We start from the raw sequence: 12,459 nt of genomic DNA on the forward strand, positions 1-12,459 counted from the left end.
GGAGCGGGATGAGCAGATAGGCGGGAGCGAGGGAGCGGGGAGGGAGCGGGGAGAGGACGGAGCGGCGGAGCGGGAGCTGCGCAGCTTGGTTGCTCCGTAGTACGGCGGCTCGCGAGGGAGAGCCCCTCGCGGCCTCGGGGACGCCCGGCGCGGCGGCGGGCGGGCGGGGATGGTGTGGGGGCTGCGGCTCCTGCGTCCCTCCCCGCGGCGAGTGAGCGGCCCTGATTTGCGCCGGGGGCGGCCGCGCGGACCCGCCCTGCGATGAGGTGAGGAGCGGCTGCGGGCGGCCGGGCCGGGGGCGCGGCGGGCGGGGGTCCGCGCGGGGGTCGGCGCGATGGCCGCCCGGGCTCCCGTCCCGAGGGCCGCCCTTCAGCCTCCGCAGCGCGCCCGGGAGGCGCGGCCACGGCGGCCCTCGCCTCGTCCTCCCGTCCTCCCGGGCGGCGGGCGGCGGGCGGCGGGAGGCCAGGGGCCGCGGCGCGGGCGGGGGGCGGCCGCGGTCGGGCTTCGGGTGGAATGGGTGCCCGCAGCCTGTGGGCGGGCGGGTCCCCTCCCCGGGGCCGGGGCCGGGGCCGTCAGCGCTGAGCTCGCTGCCCTCGGGGCACGGGCGCCGGCCAAGCCTCGCCTCCCGGGACCCGGAGCCCGCGGGGAGCGGCCGCGCGCCGCCGCCTCCGCCGGCCTCGGGCCCCGCTCCTCGCGCGCCGGCCCGGCCCGGCCCGTGCGGGACAGGGTGCCGCCGGCCGCGGTCCTCCGTGCCCGGGAGCGCGTCCCGGTGCCGCCGCCTCCCGTCCCCGCTGCGGCCCGGAGCCCCCGCGCTCTCCCCGGACCGGGGCGGGAGGCGGACCCCGGGAAGGGAACCGCCGCGGGAGGGGGCATCTCGCCGGTGTGCCTTCGGGTCCGCGGACCCCCCGGTAGACGCACGTCCTCGGCATCTTTTGTGTCGTCCCGCGGGGCGGGATAGAGCGGCTCCGCAGCCGCCGGGGGCCGTGTCCCGGGGACTGGACCGCGCCTCCGGCAGATGCGCCTCTTTGTGCCCCGCAGCCGCGTCCTGGCGACGTGGCCGGAGGCGCTCGGATCATGGACACAAGTCCGATCGGACGCGCAGATAATAACAAACCCGCGCACGTTACCGCACCGGACCCCAGCCTGTCCGCGGGAGGCGGTCCCGCCCTCCCCCGGCCAGTGAGGGGCGGCCTCCCTGGGACCCGGATTGGGGGGCGGAGGGGACCTGGGGCAGGAGCGGGGCCAGCTGGCTGTGGGTGCTCCTCTCACTCCGACACAGGCGTGCGTGTGTGCGTGTGTGCGTGTGTGTGTGTGTGTGTGTGTGTGTGTGTGCTGGGATGCCCTTGTTAGGAGATGGCTAAGGTGCTTACACACCCCTCCAAGTTAGGATTTCTGTCTGTTTCTGAGAACTAGGTTTAGTTTACTGGAAACATTTATATTGTCTTAAAATATTGAGAGAGGGGGTCAGAGGGAGAAAAGAAGGCACCTGTAATCCTTTCAGCAATAAGGATAAATAAAAAAAAAAGAGAGAAACTATTGAATTCTGCCTGTAGGAGGCTTGGTAAGAACCCAGGAAGTTCTAAGTAATCTCCATTGAGAAATATGGGCCAGGAGTGATGGCGGTGAGACATGTGTAACTCCTTTAGGGAGCGCCAGGCGGGAGCTTCCGACGGACCGTTCTCTGAAGGTGTCTGTAGACCTCAGAGTGAAGGTGTCTGAACTCAGAGGGAGCGCATTGAAGCTGCTGCGGCCGCGGTGCCGTCACAGAACCACTGTCCCCGCCCGGCAGGAGAGGAAGCGGACCGGGCGGGATGCACTTTGGAACGCTGGACTGTCCAGATGCCAGGCGTTATGAAACGGGCATCACACGCGTGGTGGTTAGTTCCGCAAAACATTTGTCCCTCTTAGCATTTTTTGTTTTTGCTGATGACTCGCAATTTTCTTTTTCTCAATGCTTGTCTCTAATATCGGTAACAGACCTCCACTTAAGTTTCTCTTTTCCCCAAATGCCTAGAGCGAGGCAAACCTAAATATAGAGTCGGCTCAGGAGGAGGTGCTGGGGAATCCCTCCAGGCCAGCCCATCTTTTGAATCTGCTAGCGTCGTCAATTACCAGCCAGAGAATGAATTAATCACAAGAGGGCTGGGTTTATTACTCAGTTCAAATTCCACTGCGAGAGGTCTGTCTGCGGAATGACCGTTCCCTTCTGAATGGCTCTCGTTGCCGGTGGGTTTCTCCGAGCCTGTGCGTCAGGTCCCTTCCAGCTGCATGAGCTGAGGTTCTTGTTCAAATTACGGCTGTTGTCATCTCCCCTCAGAATCAGACTCCAGTTGGTGTCATACTTCCCTCTCACTGTGTCCTAAACCCATCTCTTAGAGTGGATAGAGCATGTTTTCCCAGGAACAATGCTTTTTTACCTCAGGCTGCTGATAAAAACGATGACCTCAGGATGTGTAATGGGGGGGGGGGGCACTAAACCTTCCATAGGGCAGGCCATGGGTCATCGTTGTATCCCCAGCGATTAGAATAGTGCCTGCAGGAACTCACGTTTATGAGTGAACTACATCACAGTGAGACCACGTTTTAAAACCTTTACTTGTGCCGAAGCCGGTGTGGTTCAGTGGATAGAGCGTCGGCCTGCAGACTGAAGAGTCCCAGGTTCGATTCCGGTCAAGGGCATGTACATTGGTTGCGGGCACATCCCCGGTAGGGGGTGTGCAAGAGGCAGCTGGTCGATGTTTCTCTCATCGACATTTCTAGCTCTCTATCTCTCTTCCTTCCTCTCTGTGAAAAATCAATAAAATATATTTTAAAAAAAACAAACAACAAAAAACGCCTTTACTTGTAAAATTATGTCTATCACTCAGTAGTCACTGATTGCAGAAATAAGAGCCACAGGTACTGTTCCCCAGTCCTTTCCGGAAACGTGATTGGCTCCGGAAGGAGACAGCCTTTCCCATGCGCAGCATGCTGAGGGTGCCAGCTGGAAAGAAGACTCCTCCCAACACATCTGCTCAGAGCCTCAGCATGTGAACTTCAGCCACAGGATAGCGGTCAGTGGCTACGTTATCACGATGCCAAAATACAGCTTCGTAAGCGGTACAAGCCCAACACTACGTATAAGAATTGGCTTCCAAAAGCACAGGAAATTGGCACATTTTCCAATTTTGTTTACTAACAAAATCTGACCATCACTTTCTTCTTTTAGAGCAGTGGTTCTCAACCTTCCTAACGCCATGGCCCTTTAATCCCGCTCCTCATGTTGTGGTGACCCCCCAGCCATAAAGTTATTTTCGTTGCTACTTCATAACTAATTTTGCTACTGTTAGGAATCGTAATGTAAATATCTGTGTTTCTGATGGTCTTAGGCTCTACAGCAGCGGTTCTCAACCTGTGGGTCGCCTAAGACCATCGGAAAACACAGATATTTACATTAGGATTCATTACAGTAGCAACATTAGTTATGAAGTAGCAACGAAAACAATGTTATGGCTGGGGTCACCACCACATGAGGAACTGCATTAAAGGGCTGCGGCATCAGGAGGGTGAGAACCGCTGGTGTAGAGGTTAGCCTGGCCCACAGTGACAGCTTTGGTCATGGGATGGAAGGCCCTGGGTTGTTCACGGTGCAGCCTCCGGAGCACGGGGCTGGCCACACAGTCTGACTTTCATTTAGTCACTGACCCCGCAGTGCCTCAGTTTCCTCAGTTAAAAATGGGAATAATAATAAAGTTTATATACTGCTAAGTACTTAAGACAACCAACTTTCAACATTTCAGCTTAATTGTACATTTGAGAACCAAACTAATAATTTGTTTATGATGATCAGCTAATATCCCTGGTATTTTTTTTTTTTATCCCTGGTATTTTAAAGCAATGCATATTTATGGTAGAAAAACTGAAATATAGGAAATAAAAAGTTGAAAACTATAAAATGCTCATAAGTCTACTACCTGAGTACATATCTCATCAAACATCAGATCCCTTTGTGTGTGTGTGTGTGTGTGTGTGTGTGAAGTATTTAATATGTAATTTTTTTGGTAACAAATATGGGCTCTTGCTATATACATATATATAATTATTTCATAGCCTGTTTTTTGTTTTTGTTTTTGTTTAACATCTGAATCTGTATCAGTGACAATAGTTTAGTAACTGAACATTCCATTGTAGGGAGCTTTGGTCATCTAACCAGTTTATTTTTGTTATATATTCGTTTACTCCCCTCCCCCACTATTACCAATAACTCTCCACCCCCACACACATCTCTGCTCTGTATACACTTGTGAGGTTTTTATCTGTAGAGAAGTTTCTAGAAGTGGATTGGCAGGATCAAAGTACACGCTAAGTTGTAAGGGTTTTGATACATATTTCCAATTTGCCATTTAGAAACGTTGTAGCAGCTTAAATTCTTACTGTGGTGTATGAGTTTGGTTTCTCTCCCCCTCCTTTTCTCGGAATGAATTAGCCAGTGACAGGCCTAGTGAATTATTTTTATTTTTAGGAAGAAGAATGGGATATTAATGTGACCTGCCTAGTGGTGTGATGTGGAAAGTCAAAAGATTTGGACACTTTCAAGAGTGGTCGCCAGCATTTGTCAGGCCTTCTGGCAGTTCGCTCGTGTCCGGAGAACGCTCACGCCGTAGGCGGACACTCCTCGGCACTTAGAGCCAGCCAGCAGCGGCCCCGCTTTTACTCCGGGGCCCGGGCCGGACCGCATGGTCGCAGTGCTGGCTGCCTGCTTCCCGGCATGCTTTATGGGATCCGGGCACTTTTCCTCCCTGGTTTCTGCTCTGGAATAACCCAGAGGTTCCCTGGTTAGAACTCATCTATAATCAGGTGGAGCACAGGCTTGCCTCCCTCTTGTTTAGGAGTTAGCCCCATAGCTTAGTCCCAGGTCCGCCTCTTGCACTGTTTAGCATTCAGCTCAGCAGCTGGGTGCGCCCTGCAGGGCAAGCAGGCGGCCGGTCCGGGAGGCCCAGTCCGGGGAGGCCCAGTCCGGGGAGGCCCGGTCCCGGGAGGCCCGGTCCGGGGGGGTCAGTCCTGGGGGACCAGTCCGGGGAGGCCCAGTCCGGGGGGGGCCAGTCCTCGGGGACCAGTCCCGGGAGGCCGGTCCCGGGAGGCCCGGAGGCCGGCGGGCTGGAGAGGCAGCGCCATAGTGTGCACTTGCCTTGCACACATGACCACGGACAGGCCTGTGACGGGGAGATGGTGGAGGTGGCCACGCGGTTCTGCCTTCCCCAGTTTGGAGACTGAGGTGCCTGTGGCAGTTCAGTTCCAGAGTGCAGGGCCGCCCTGGAGAGAGGGCACAGATCCACGCGAAAAAGACTTGCTAATAAGTTTATTAATAATAGATCATTAAAAGCTAATGAATTATGTTCAAAGAGCATTAATGTTTTGTCACTAATGTTTGCAGCCCGGGAATCTCAGTGGGCTCCCCGGCGTTTCGGTAAAAGATTGGCAGTGCCTCACCAGCTCACTGCCCGGAGCGTGCTGTGAAAGGGCTTTGGCTTCAGCTCCTGCCTGTTTGTCTGTGCTGCCCGCTCCGTCTCAGGCCTCTCCCACCCCTGCTCACAGGCCGGCCGGTGGCACTGAATACAGCACGGCCCTGCCTGGTTCCCTCCTAGAGGAATGGCCCTGACTGGTTCCCTCCTGGGGGAATGGAGAGCCAGGAGCCCGCTCTCAGAGGGTGTGCCTGAGTGTGGACTCACCTGAATCTGAATGGGAAAACCACAGGTCATAGCAGTTGAGCATTTGGGGTTTCTTGATTCTTGGTGGTTACAGTGAGACCCCCTCTCCTGGGGAGGGGCAGTGCTTTTGTCCCGTGGCTTGGGGGCATGTTCACTGGTGTCTCTGCCGGCGATGGTCCCGCTGGCCCTGGCAGTGTGTCTGCAGTCCTCTGGTGTCCGATGTGCGAGCAAGACGGGTGGCTGCCGCTCCCGGGCGAAGGCAGCCCGGCTCTGCACAGCCTGGTGACAGAGACATTGATCTCAGGAGGAGAGTGTGGAAACAAGACGCTGTGTGAGCGTGGGTTTGTGCCTGTGCGTGTGCATGTGTGCGTGTAAGGGCCAGTCACTTCCCAGGACAGTGTCCTGAGCAGTTTCATTGTATCCAGAGCTGTGCCTGCTGTAAGCTGTTGTGTAAACAGCACCCATTCCCCTGTGGATCAGTGTTTCATAGAAGCCATCCCTTTCTGCTGTAAACGTAAAATATTTTATTTTATTTTTGCTATTTTAGCTCACCAATAATTGACTTTAAAAGCAAGGGCTCTCTCCGCTTTTGGAATGATTGGAACCTCAGCAGCTCCATTCTTGCAGAACTGGATAGAGCATTTGGTCACTGACATAAAAGCTGGATAGCTAGCAATGAGAGAAACCTTGGGAATGGATTAAAAACCCAGTGCCCGCTGAAACCGGTTTGGCTCAGCGATAGAGCGTCGGTCTGTGGACTGAAGGGTCCCAGGTTCGATTCTGGTCAGGGGCATGTACCTTGGTTGCGGGCACATCCCCAGTAGGAGGTGTGCAGGAGGCAGCTGATCGATGTATCTCTCTCATCAATGTTTCTAACTTTTTATCCCTCTCTCTTCCTCTCTATAAAAATCAATAAAATATATTTAAAAAAACAAAACAAAAACAAAAAAACCTCTCAAATTAAGATGAGGAGGTATTTAACTTTTAACACTAAATTAGTTGAAGTTGTGAATAGGAGAGTGTTCTGTTTACAAATCTTGGTGAATGTAACATTAAGTATATGGAAATGGATTTTTTTACAGAGAGGAAGAGAGAGGGATAGACTTAGAAACATCGATGAGAGAGAAACATCAATCAGCTGCCTCCTGCACACCCCCTACTGGGGATGTGCTTGCAACCAAGGCACATGCCCTTGACCGGAATCGAACCCGGGACCTTTCAGTCCGCAGACCGATGCTCTACTACAAAGCCAAACCGGTTTCGGCTCTGGGAAGCGTTTTGATCAGTGTCCAGGGAGTGCCCGCCTGAGCCCTGTCACCGCATTACTGCCTCAGCTCAATCACTCTTAGCCGCAGGCGCGTCTGTCAGTGTGGCTTTGATCTCGTAAACGGAGAGGCATTTCGGTTGCGGTTGCGATGTGGCCATTTAACAGTGTCCAGAAGAAAACGTTGGGGACTACAGGGCAGGAACGGAAAGGAGCCTGCCCAGCACCTCTCTGCCCATGGTAATGACCGCTCCTCGCCGGGAGGGGCCGGCCGGTTAGTGGCCGCAGTGAGGGCTGGAAGGGCTTAGTCTGGGACACAGGAGGGCACGTTAGGGACTCGGCACTGCGGTGGCCCCAGGGCTGGGCCCCTGCCAACCTCATCCTGGTCCCACGACGCTGTCTCGCTCTTCAGAAGCAGCTGGAATCTGGAGACGGGGGTTAATGGGGAATCTGGGTTTTATGGGGCACAGTTCTCACACCCGGGGTCAAACAGCATGCGGGTGAGGTCTGTCCTGCTGTCTCCGGTGACAACCTCAGCCGGTCAGCTTTGCTGCCTTTCCCGCCCAAGGCCGGGGTTACCAGGCTGGCGCCGCCTCCCGCCTCCCTGGCTGTGTGCGCCCTCCTGCCCCTTTCTAGCACGGGCACGCCATCTCCCAGCCATCTCCGTCTGCCTTCACGGGCAGTGATACGCCAGTGAGCCGGAGCGGTTGGTGAACGGCCATCGACCTTACAGGTCACTTGGCCCCTGGCCACCTTGCTGGAATTCTTAGTCCAGCAGCGCCTTGCTCACTCATGCTTCCAACATGTTAGCATCATAGCACCTGTAATTGGTCCTAATGGCAGGCATCACCCCCAGGCTGAGGGCGAGCCGAACTGGGCACACCGGTCACCAGTGACGGCTCTGGGGCTGGTGATGTGTGAGTGCCCGTGGGGCTAGGGACCTGGCCTTGGACCAAGGCAGGATCTAGCTTCCAGGGCCTCACGGTGTTTTCCTGTTTGTAAAGGTGACTGTTGTTTCTGGAGCTCACCGTTATTTCCCGCGTCTCTATGGACATGAGCTAGTCACCTGTCATCTCTTAAATTCAACTTAATTCCCTTCAGTTCTGCTAAACTCCAGGCTCAAAGTCTGAGAGGAGTGGGGACCGTTCCTTATTCTGCTGGCGATGAGGAAACCAGGGTCCGAGCGGGGACTGTGCAAGGGGGCCTTCGGGAGCCTCTGTCTGTCCCACGAGGCCCTGACCTGTCCTTGAACCCACACCTCCCTCCACCTCCTCCCACAGGAGACACGGGCCCCAGCAGGTGCGAGGACTCGCCCAAGCAGGGCCCCTTCCCCAGAAACCTGAAATGGGCCCAAGAGACAGGGGTTTGACCTTGACGTGCTCACGGGCCACAAGGCAACGAATGACCCGGGACTGACGGGCAGCAGAGGGGGCTGCAGGTAGCGAGAATAAAGCTGCGACTGGAGAGAAGCGGGAGGTCAGTGCCTGGCCCTGTGCCGCCTTCTCGCCGGCCCCAGTCGGGGCTTCCTCACTCAGGGCCCGGGAGCTGCTGGGCGGACCTGCCTGGGCCCCGGACCAGCGGGAGCGGGAAGGGGCACCTTTCTCAGCCGCTGGCTGTTTTAAATCGGGCTCCAGGAAAGACAGCAGCCTGACCTTCCTCAGAGGACATGACCAGGCTCTGGCTTCCGTTCCCAGAGACGGGTAAGAGCAGGCGGGAGGCTGTGGCCTCTGGAAGAGTGTGTCGCGCTGATTGTTAAAGTCGTATCTGCCGCGTAATGTGTTTCACACGTTTGAGGACAGCAATTCCCTCCAGAAACTAGTTCCTGGCCTCCTTCCTTCCCCTCACGCCAGTTTCCTCTGGTCCACTTCCCTCTCTCTGCAGCTGCCTTCAGCTCTTCCTCTTCTGCTGTCCTGTCATTCTAGCCGCGGCCTCCACCCCGAGGCCTCCACCCTGACGGTCAGCGGTCAGCGGTCAGCGGTCAGTGCTGCGCTGTTTCCTGCATTTGCTGCTCGCAGCTGGAGGGCCCCCGGCGTGGGCTTGTTCTTCCTGCTCGCCGAGCTCAGCCCGTTCCTCCCAGCCTCTCTCCCTTCCTCTGACACAGCCGGCCTCTGCCTCCCCTCGCCTCCCTGCCCTCTTCAGAGGCCGCAGGAGTGACTGCCTCCCGTGGGGCTGTGCTCACTGCCCAGGCAGCGCTTGTCAGGTCTCCTCCCTCTTCCTCCGGCTTCTTGCGATGAGAGGGAGAGGAGGTGCCATCCCTGGCTCCAGGTGCTGTCCTTTGCTGAGGCCTCTGAGACCTGGCCGTGCCACCGCTGTGCCCTGCTTGACTGCTGCGTTGGTGACAGCCCCTGTCCTCCACGTTCCAGCGGGACAGACACCTGTCCCTGCCCGTCATACATAAACCCCGCTGTGGTGAGAGGACTACCTGAGTGGCAGAGTCCCATTGCCTGGGGCTGAGGAATGGGGAGGGGTTACTGGAGGCCTCGGGAGGAGTGATTCCAGGCTGAGGCCTAAGGACCACAGTGTTCCTGCGAAAAAGCCACAGAAACCGGAGAGGGAGCAAGTCCCGGCCATGCGGGCCTGGCAGGCTGAGAACAAGGCGTGCGTCCCTCTACGGCCCCCATCTGAACTGGGCTCGTCTCTGTGCCCCGGCCGTGGCCTGTCCCCTGCTCCTCCACATCTGCTCGGGGTCGTCTACTTGACCCCGTGCTCTCTGGGACTGGGCATCGCATGTCTGCCGCTCACAGCCGTGCTTCTTGGAAGAGTAGTCTATGTTGGCTGTCTTTGTTCCCGTTCCCGTGGCAAACTGGAATGGGGAAACGGGGGCAGATAGCTGACCGAAGTGGCCGAGCAGTTTACAGCCAGATAGTAAACCTCAAGGTCTTAACCTTCCGCACTCCAGACCGCGCTGGGCAGACCTGTGGTTCTGGTCCAGGGGCCTCTTCAGTGGCGTTCTCTGATGGTGAAACTGACCGAGAACCAGCTCTATGCTCCTTTGTGGTTAACCCTCCCCGGAGGATATTTGATTTTTAGAGAGAGTGGAGGGGGGAGGGGGGGAGAGAAACATCGATGTGAGAGACACACATCCATTGGTTGCCTCCCACATGTCTGACCAGGGCCAGGGATTGAGCCTGCAGCCGAGGTACAGTACGTGCCCTTGGCCAGAATTGAACCTGAGACCCTTCAGTTTGCAGGCCAATGTTCAGTCCACCGAGCCAAACCAGCGAGGGCTGAAGCATCAGCATGTTCAGGGACACACCTATAAGGCTTATAAATATTCTCTCGAGACCCTCCCGAGACCGCCCCTAAAACGCCCGCCTTTAGAAAACAAAACCCCAAGACAAAGGACCCAGTGCCGGGCCTCCAGAGCCTTCTTTCTCCCGCTGTGTCTGCTGCTTCCTCCTAAGCTAGGCCCCGAGACCCGCAGCCAGGGGCCTGTGGCAGCCCCGGGCCCTGTCCCCAGACCCTGCCACCTCTGAAACCTGCTTCCTGAGCTGCACGGCCGGCTGGTTCGCTTCTGAGCGGCCCAGGGAACCCTCTCCGAGTGCAGGTCCGCCTCGCAGCTAAACACCCTGCTCCGCGCCCGAGAGCTCGGCTCTGAAGCCTTTCTTTCTGAACTCAGAACCGAGAGCCGACATCGCCGTGACGTTCTGCCCGGCCCCTCCACTGCCTCCCAGGCAGCTCCCCATGCCGTTCTTTCTGACCTTTTCGTGACATTCAGCTCGTTCTTCTGTAGAAACACCTGGCGTGTAGGTTTTCTGCGCCTTCACCCTGTTTCCTCCCCTCCTATATCTGGGACTTCCGTCTCCCCCGCGGAGCCGTTAGCCATCAGTGTCACCGTGCCTGTGAGAGCATCTTTCCGCCCTCTGTCTCCGGGGCGGTCACCTCCACCCGAGCGGCTGGCCCCAGGAATAAGCCCGTCACCTACCCCGTGCCCCCCCCCCCCACTCTCTTCACCAAGCTGTCTCCTGGGCTCCTCGGCCTCCGCGTGTCCACACTCAGCCTCCCTGCCTGCCATCCTCTCTGCCTGTTCCCATTTCAGTGGCTGACCCTGGTGTCAGCCTTCGGCTCACTCTCTCAGCGACTGAGTACCTAGACACCCACAGTCAGAGGCTGGGTGCTCCCAGCAGCTCTGCCTCCACTTCCTGGAGTTCATGCAGACTGCAGTAGACGCCCTGAGGCCTCACAGACAGAATATGGGGCTGGTCTCTCTCTGGTCCCTGACTCAGAGCCCCAGTCCCTTGGAGGTGGGAGTGTCTGATGCTGGACAGCCCTGTAGACCTCACCTGAGATTCTGCTACTAAAGCGGCTTTCACCCCCACTTCCCCAACTGCCACCGCCGCCTGGGAGAGGAGCGGGCTGGGATGGAGCTCAGCCCCACGGCCAGCGATGCACTCACAGGCCTCGGTGAGGACCGTGGAGCAGTCCTGGGGGGGCGGGGGGGGCGGGCATCTGGTGTGCGGGGCGCTTCGGTGCGGGGCGGTGGCAGCGGTTTGCACAGAGGCCGCGGCAGCCCTGCCCGCCCGCCCGCCTGGCTCCGTGAGTCTCTCCCACTTGTTGTTCACAGTTGTGTCCTTGACAATAAGAGCGACCCCTAGTATAGTGCTTCCCTGGCTTCTGAGTGGTTTCTTTAATTTTTTCTTAAATGTATTTTTATTGACGTCAGAGAGGAAGGGAGAGGGAGAGAGAGAAACATCAGAGATAAGAGAAAATCATGGATCGGCCACCTTCTGCACTCCCCACATTGGGATCAAGCTCACAACCCGGGCCTGTGCCTTTGGAATCAAACCTGGAACCTTTCAGTTCGCAGGCCGACACTCTATCCACTGAGCCAGCCAGCCAGGGCCTGAGTCACTCCTAATGAATGATTGAACCTGGGGGCGGGCGTGGGAGGCCTGGAGTTTGTGATCTGCCTGGTACTTCGGATACTCGGGCTTGCAGCGGACATCAGGTGGCACTGAGCCCTGCCACTGCAGTCTGCATGAACTCCAGGGAGCACCCAGCCTCTGACTGGGTGTCTAGATCCCTGTACACAGCTCGAGTGCAGAGTGGCATTTCTGTTTGTGACGGACCACTGTACGATACCGAAAAATTCTCATCACCCAGTGACCTTACCTGTGTCTCGTGTTTACGAGTATCTTGAAAGCATCGCGGTCTCTTATGCTTCATTTACTCTCCGTTTTATGTATAGTAGCATGCTCACAGGCGCAGAGCCGGAGCGGGGGGCTGGACGGTGCTTACGGCTGGACGTAACACGGCTGCTGTTCACAGTAAACTTCTTTAAGTGGGAAGCACACTGACGGTAAATAGTACAGTAAGTACATAACCAGGAACACGGTTGTTTATGTCACTATTCAGTCACAGTACTGTGTGCACGGGATGTGCTGTGCCTTATGTACTGTGCACACGGGATGTGTTGTGCCTTATGTACTGTGCACACGGGATGTGTTGTGCCTTATGTACTGTGCACATGGATGTGCTGTGTCTTATGTACTGTGCACATGGATGTGC

The 12,459-nt window shown here is 56.8% G+C and overlaps 1 protein-coding gene across 2 annotated transcripts in view; it reads left to right on the forward strand.

The window, feature by feature from the left end:
* The first annotated feature begins 27 nt into the window (after positions 1–27).
* ITSN1 (intersectin 1) overlaps positions 28–12,459 on the forward strand; it is a 122,815-nt gene continuing 110,383 nt past the window's right edge. The window contains exon 1 of one of the 2 annotated variants that reach the window (XM_084873583.1): positions 28–266. The gene's annotated coding sequence lies outside the window, so the exon portion shown is untranslated. The remainder of the gene's footprint in view (positions 267–12,459) is intronic. The other variant, XM_084873584.1, reaches the window with a different exon arrangement.

Source organism: Pipistrellus hanaki (genome assembly GCF_964339955.1).
Source record: "Pipistrellus hanaki genome assembly, chromosome: 2".
NCBI classification, from domain to species: domain Eukaryota; kingdom Metazoa; phylum Chordata; class Mammalia; order Chiroptera; family Vespertilionidae; genus Pipistrellus; species Pipistrellus hanaki.